The sequence below is a fragment of the Octodon degus genome, unplaced genomic scaffold (genome assembly GCF_000260255.1).
Source record: "Octodon degus isolate 3935 unplaced genomic scaffold, OctDeg1.0 scaffold00055, whole genome shotgun sequence".
Classification (NCBI taxonomy): domain Eukaryota; kingdom Metazoa; phylum Chordata; class Mammalia; order Rodentia; family Octodontidae; genus Octodon; species Octodon degus.
In genome coordinates this window covers 7,651,947-7,659,458 of record NW_004524631.1, presented here as the reverse complement: position 1 = coordinate 7,659,458, position 7,512 = coordinate 7,651,947, and positions in this window count along the sequence as shown.

Here is a 7,512-nt window from a genome sequence, read left to right as displayed (position 1 = left end):
CCACTGAGCCATCTCCCCGGCCCCTGCATACATTCTTCCTAGTGGTTAATTGCCGTACAAGATGCGGACTTGATATCCTATTTACAGACACCATTAGAACAAATCACTCTATTCATTAAGAGAATGTAACTGTATATCTATCCTAACCACTTTGAATACACAGATACAAAATGGGCATTCATCTGTATCCCCTTCTTTTGTTAAGTTTAAAAATCCAATTTTTGATCTGTATTTTGTACGTTCTTGTATACAGGGTTACAAGAGAATGATAATGTTAGTGATATTGCTAATTAAACTTTTTTCAGTGAAACAAACTTATTTTCTTCTACTTTAAAAATAATCTGTATATTAGTTCCATATCATACTCTCAGATGTCACTGATAGTATATTTTAGTTCTATTCATTTATTATTTAATGATTCAAAAAATAATTTTTGTGGCTTTTTATGTTAATGTCTGAGAATATAGTGGAAGGCATACAGCTTATAACCTTCTATAGAGACACAGCAAATAACATTTTGAAAAAACTACTAAACCTAGTACACTTACTTATTAAACATTTTCTCTTTTCCCAAGTTCCTATCTTCAGTTTATTAAGTGCTAAAACATATGAACCAGTGCCAAAATGAATTGATTTTAAGAACTAGTATCAAATCAGGTACAGAATGAATCTCATTTCTGAGAAATCCAAACACATTTCTGTCTTCTTAAGATGAGAAAAATCTCATATTTTCATTTTGTTTTGCTATTTGAAACTCAATCTTGAGGAAATTTCATCTGTACTCTCAACGCAGGTGCACTGGTGGAAGCGCACATGGCTGATTTCTCCGTCTTTCTCTTCCCTTGGTAGGGTGTGAGCCTGGAACATTTGGCGTCAGTTGTCATCAACCTTGTGACTGTGAAGGAGAGAGCTCTTGCCATTCTCAGTAAATGAAAAGTGTCACTACCGACCAGGCAGAACTGCAGCCCCATGTAAGCTGGTAAGGGCCAAAGCACCTACAGACAGCTCTCTACCTTACGCTTATACAGAGATTTACCAACAATTGTATTGTAGAAATTATGTGCTATTAAATGACATACACAGTGCTGTTTTTCACACTGGCCTGGGCATAATGAGCCAGATTTGTAGCTGCCATACCCCAAGCATTCCATGATGCCAACCAGGTTGACAGAAAGTACAAGGTAAGTGACTTAAAGAGAAAGAACTGAACAGCTTGATCGCAGCAGAGATTCACACAATCACTAGAATGAAGGCATTCATAAGGTACAGTTCAGGAAGGATTCCTGGGGCTTGGCTCAAACTCCCAGGTCAGATTTAGGAATTGAAATTTATACCTTGTTTTCCTTTCAACTCACAGGAGGATGATCTGAAATGTAAAGTTCTAATTGTTCAGAAACTGTCCTAAGAAGGGGAGAGAGACTAGATTGGGTGACTCATTAACTAAGCACTTACTGTCAGACGTGACAAGGGCCTGCTACACTGAAAGCTTCTGTAACATTCACGGCAGGCCCAGTCCTGCCACACACACCACCCAAAACAGGTTGCGTCTCAGAATTATTTTCCTTATCTTTCAAAGAGGAGGGTAGTAACGAGGTATTTCTAAAGTCATCTAATGCAGTAGTTATCTGGGAATGTTCTGTAATTTTGGATTTCAGTAAAGGTCAGAAATTCACAGTCACCACACAGGCTAAAGATTATTGTTGTTCACCCCCGCTCCCCTTGCAGCTTGCTTGTAAGAGAGAGCAATAATAGCTGTTTGATTTGCATCTCAGCTTCATCCTGGTTTGCTTCCACTCATTTGCCCATTGCCCCAAGTGTATGAGATTGTGACTATTCTTACTCCTATTTGATATGAGAGGAACCCAGAGCCCAGAAAGTTAGTAAGCAGTACATCAAGATTTAAACCAAAGTAGTCTGATTTCAGGCCTGGTGCAGAGACCTTAGTGGATAGTACTGCATTGTGTGAAGGTTAAAATGGAGTCTAGAACAGGAAACACACTCTGCTTTTGTTTCTGATCCCTTCATGTTGCATTCTTGATAGACTTGGAAAATAGGACCAAGGAATCATGAATATTGGCCTGAAATCCACTGAGATCTTCTCACTCTGGAGCTTACTGACGAGATTTGGGTTTTGTTGCTTTTGATTTTTACGAGCTGTCTCATTTAAATCTCACTGCCTTGTTGGCTTCTCTCAAGTGTGGTCCATAATCACTTGCAATTTCTCTTTTGTGAAAAGACTTAAAGCAGTGTTGAGCATGTGATAGTCATTGGAAAATGCTCCATTCCTCACCCTTCTTCGTGAAGTCATGACATGACTTTGTCATATCTACAATACGTTTATGGGAGGCATTCTTTCAATCATCACTAAAAGCAGCATCCTTGTAGCATTTGTGGTTTCTCCTGAATATTAGAAAAAAAATACTCGTACTATTGTGCATGTTAGTTTCTTCTAGGTGTTCTCATTGTCATCACCATCCTCATATTGTAGGTGAAAAAGCTGAAATATGGACAAGGTAGGTGACTTTTCCAATGTTATATACCTAGTCAGTGGCGGATTTGGAATTTGAAACAGTCTGCATTCAGATCCAGAATTAGCATCCCCATCACCTCTACAGGAGGAAAAAGGGAGTCAGAGTGGCTTTTCTTGCTTCTCTGCATGTCCAATATGGTATTCATTAGCCACATGTTGTTATTTAAATTGAATTTAAGTTAAAATTTACCTCCTCAGTCACACATGGCACATGTCAAGTGCTCAGTGGCCGTATGCAGCTATTGGCTATTATATTTGGTACCGCAGTATAGAACATTTTCATTGTTGCAGAAAGTTCTGTTGGACGCGTCTCAACAGTGTTGAGATCTAACCACTAAACCAAGACAGTTTGTGGACATGCTGCTAATTAAAGCGCACACTATTTCCTGTGGCCTAAATGCCTATGTGACACAGTCTGCCCCCATCCACAAATAAATTGTCACCTGACTCGGGCTTACTTGTATTATGCATCTATTCTCCATGGATACTTCAAGGTCTCTCTTGTCACAAGCTCCTTGAAGTACCTTCAGCCTACACAGATGTACTACAAGGTCTTTTATTTGCATTTTTATTTTCAATTAGGCACAGTTCATCGGCAATATTAACTGTGAGCAGCTGCGTCGATGCAGGAGCCATAAAGATAAAAGACCTCATTTTGACTTACACTCTGGTAGAAGACCTATTAAACAGCCATAATATTAATTCATAAAAGAATGTAACAACTTTTCATTGGATTATTCCCCTCCCCCTTGGTAAATTAACATTTGCAGACATTCAAACAGATGTCTTAAATACACATCGTTATTAGCATGAAAATCTGGTGTTTTTATAAATTAAAATCAGATTCTGTACCACTCAGGAGAGATCCTGACTAATAACTCCTTTTTAAACAAGAAACACGGTCTTACCACCAAATTAAGCAATCTTGCAACACACTGGGTTTAGGGTAAATCTGAAATGACACAGGTTTTCTAATTTTTTTAAGAGTATAACTTTTAGACAAAAGATTCATTTCAGAGCAGCACTTACTTGCATTGCTTCTCAAGCCTACTCCTGATGGAAACTGTTGTTCCTTCACTGAGGAAGAAATTTAATTATTGTCTTATATGTCACTCCTCTGTAAAAAGAATTAATTGAAAAATTAATTCTTCTTTTTGATTACTTCATAATTAAAACCAAGTTAGATCATTAGGACAAAGAGCTAGACAGCAGCTTAACCCACCTTTGTGATGCGAGAAAGGCAAAGGTATCCAGCTGCTTGTGGACCTTTTATGAGGAGCTGGCCCTAAACCTGGCTGATACTGAGGCAGTACAGAAATACTTAACACATGTTTGTCCACTAGCTCAGAAGTTACTCTAAGACTCATATCTTCAATTTTCTGTTGATATTTTCCAATTTTTCACTTTTCAATCTCCTGCTTTCTCTTTTGAGCTTTCTTTGACATATGCTTAACACTTTGTATCTTGTCACAGGAATGGGAGAATAAGAAAAGGACACCAGAACAGAATTCAGTAACTCAACTCTGCCATTTACTAGGGCATAACAATCAAGCAGATCCCTTATCAAAACTTAGTTTATTTCCTGATATAATGAGAGAGCTTACCTCACTGCCCTGCCTACCTCATAGGTGCTTGTTAGAACCATTTCCAATAACAGATTAGGGACATACTTTAATTGTATGAAAGTAGATGATTGTTAGGATTGTAAAGTTAGACTTCTGTGGACCTTAAACTTTGGCAAGTTGAGTTATTTCCTACCCCTACATGACTAACAAGGAAATATGAATCTACTTCTCTTCTGTGGCACTGGCTTTCTTCTTATCCTAAAAATCCTTTAAGACAACTCTTTATTCTCTACTAATTCTCTGCTGGTTATCAGAACAAGAGCAACCATCCAGGTTGGTCCCTTTCATTATGTGTTTCTTTATTAATGGAGCTATGGCTTTTTATTTCCCTTCTCTCATTTCCCTACTGGTTTCAAGTTTGTCCAATTCAACTGGACAATCACCCAGGTCCTTTAGTAGAAGTACCTACATTTTGCAATAGTCAACATCCAGAGGATGGCTAGTTCTTCTGACATATTTGAAGAGACAAAGAGTTGGGCTCAAAGCCATTTCACTTTGAACATTAGAAGCACCAATAATTGTTTTTTAACCTAAAGATAAATCTCATATGTTGGTCATTGCGGTTGTGTATTGCTTTTCTCTGACCTCAAGGTGACTAATCCATTTTCTTGTGTCCCTCACAATGCTACTGTTGTAAATGCGGTTGAATAATGTAACTGTGAGAAAGCACTTTAAAAATATTCATTGTTCTCCTGACTTCTATTTCCAATTTTGTCACTAACTTCCTTGTTATCTCCTACCTTGTTTTTCCATTGAAATGCTTGCTTCTGTTATGTAAGAGTCAGATAAGAGAAAAAGAAAACAGATACAAGTTTATTATTATCCTGTTAAATTCCAAGAAGTAATAAGAAGATATCATGTTTGAAAAGCACATTTGAATTGCTTTTATTTTTCCCCTCCCAGAATGCTTGCCAGGCCAGGTGGCCTACCCACTCTCTGATGTGCCAATGTGCCCATGGAGCTCACTGCAACCTCTCAATGGGAGCTGTACTTGTTCCCTAAAAGAATGGGTCCAACAAGTGAGGAGGACAGGTTATACTCGCCTCAGTAACCAAATGCCAGCAGGTTTTCAGCTGCTGAACAGAATTTCATTGAAGTTTACTACAGTCTGTTATCACAACTTAGGCAGAAAGAAAAAATGTACTTACCCAATGGCTGCAGTCCAACCTATCCTTTCAGGAAGGGAAAAGCAAGACCTCTCTACTTTCCTACCCCCACACACAGGTCCCATTCTCTAGCCTCAACCTCCCAACTTCCTCTTATGGAGGAGCATACCCAAGAATAAGAGAATATTTTTTCAGGATCTGAACCAATGTAATACTTGGACTAATAAAATAGTTATTTATACATATACACTATATGCACAGGAGGTATTTAAATTTGGAAGGAAGAATTGCTTTTCAGTTCAGGTTGGACGGCACTGACATAGTCACACTTATTCATTGAAAGCCTCAGTGGCCATTAAGTAGCTGGATCCTCTTTAGAAATGTCTAGAATTTCATCTAGTTATTCTTGGGATTCTGCTTCATAGCTAACTCTGTTTCATATTGCTAATTTATTGTGTTTCAACATGAGGTTTTGTGTGGGAGATTTTTAAGACTTTAACCACATAAAGATAGGGTGAAAGTATGACATGCACATTTTCAACAGATCACCAAAATGTTTAGTAATGTTTTCTATTACTGACAACATGATAAGAAAAAAAAATGAGTAGAAATGATTGAGGTCAGTGCTTAGCCTACCTTGGAGGACTCAAGTTTCCCGTAAGTTAAGATTGGATTCAAGTCAGGCTTTTGAGTCACATTGTAATCTTGATCCAAATTTCTCATTATTTAGGACAGATCTATCACTATTATTATTTGTAAACATAAACTGTCTCTGTGATAGGACCAAGGAAGACACAACAATAAAAAAAAAATTTACTTTTACTCTAAAAGTTTTGATAAGTGTTTACATTCTCAGCTGGGTAATTCATATTAGCAAACAGTAGTTTAGAGATTATTGTAATTCTGTTATTATATTTATTTATACAAAATGACTAGAGTAGCTGTTCAGTCAGGACTCTTTTAGGATAAAATTAATGTAAAGGTATTTGAAAAATACTTGGTATTCTCAATAGTAGAGTTGTTCATCTGTAATCAAACTTTGTCTTCCTATAGCTTAACACTTCTAACAGAGATATACTATAATTATTAAAGGAATCCATGACAGATATAATATTATTAAATGATATAAGGATGAAGAGCTTGATGACATCATTTCCTAAAATGTTCTTTATAAATTCAGCTGAAACTTATAAAATATATAACCAATTTATCTCTCTGATGTTTTTCTCATTTGGAATTAAAGTTTCATATTTTCATGTATTTGTAACTATTTATACCAGCAATTACTGTGCTATTAATTCAAAATCAACTGAAAATTATGTTCATTATAAGTGCTTGTCCATTTCCATTCTCTCTAACCTGTAATTAACCTGCAGTGACTAAAGTAAGAGCAACATTCTCTCTTGGGCTGACATCCCCTGAGACTTTTTTCCTTTCAAGACTTGGTAAAAATCAGTGACTTTTAATTTGATAGGGAAAAAATAAAAGATTCCTTTGTCTCATTTTTTTTTGCTTATATATTGCATGTTTCTTTGTAAACAATAAGCTAAAATTTTATTTATTTATACTTTTTTTTTGTTTTGTGGAACCAGGCATTGAACCCAGGCCCTTGTGCTTGCCAGGGAAGCGCTTATTCCACTGAGCCATCTCCCTGGCCCCAGAAACTAAAATTTTAAGCAAGTTCTTAGCAAATATCAGATCTTTCATGCATTATATTCTTTTATCCTATTCTTCTTCCAAAAACCAAACAACAGCAACAATAATAATTTTTATTTGTTTATTTATTTATTTATTTTGTTGTGGCTGGCTCAGCAGCATGTGATGCTAGAGATCAAACTGTGGTCTCCGCGCTTTACTAAGCTTGTCTAAGCAGGCCCTTTAGATCGCTGAGCTATCTCACTGGCCCCAACAACAATAATAATGAAGAGGAGGCAAAGTTGCTTTATCAACTTGCATTTGTACTATCGCATGCCTGTAGACAAATGAGTTTCACTTTGTTCCATAAACAGTCATCAAAAACTTATGCAAGTTACCAGAGCTCCTTTTCTTTACAAACTTTTAGAAGTTGCCTCTGTCATATTAAAGTGAATAAGTATTCAAACTACAGAATGATTCCATTGTACTTTGGTTACCTTATAAAATCTTCCTTGGTGATATATTAGTGGGCTTTTCCCTACTATAGTAAATACTGGGATAATCAACTAATGGAGGAAATAGGTGTATCTTAGTTCATAGGGTTTTAGCTGTTTCA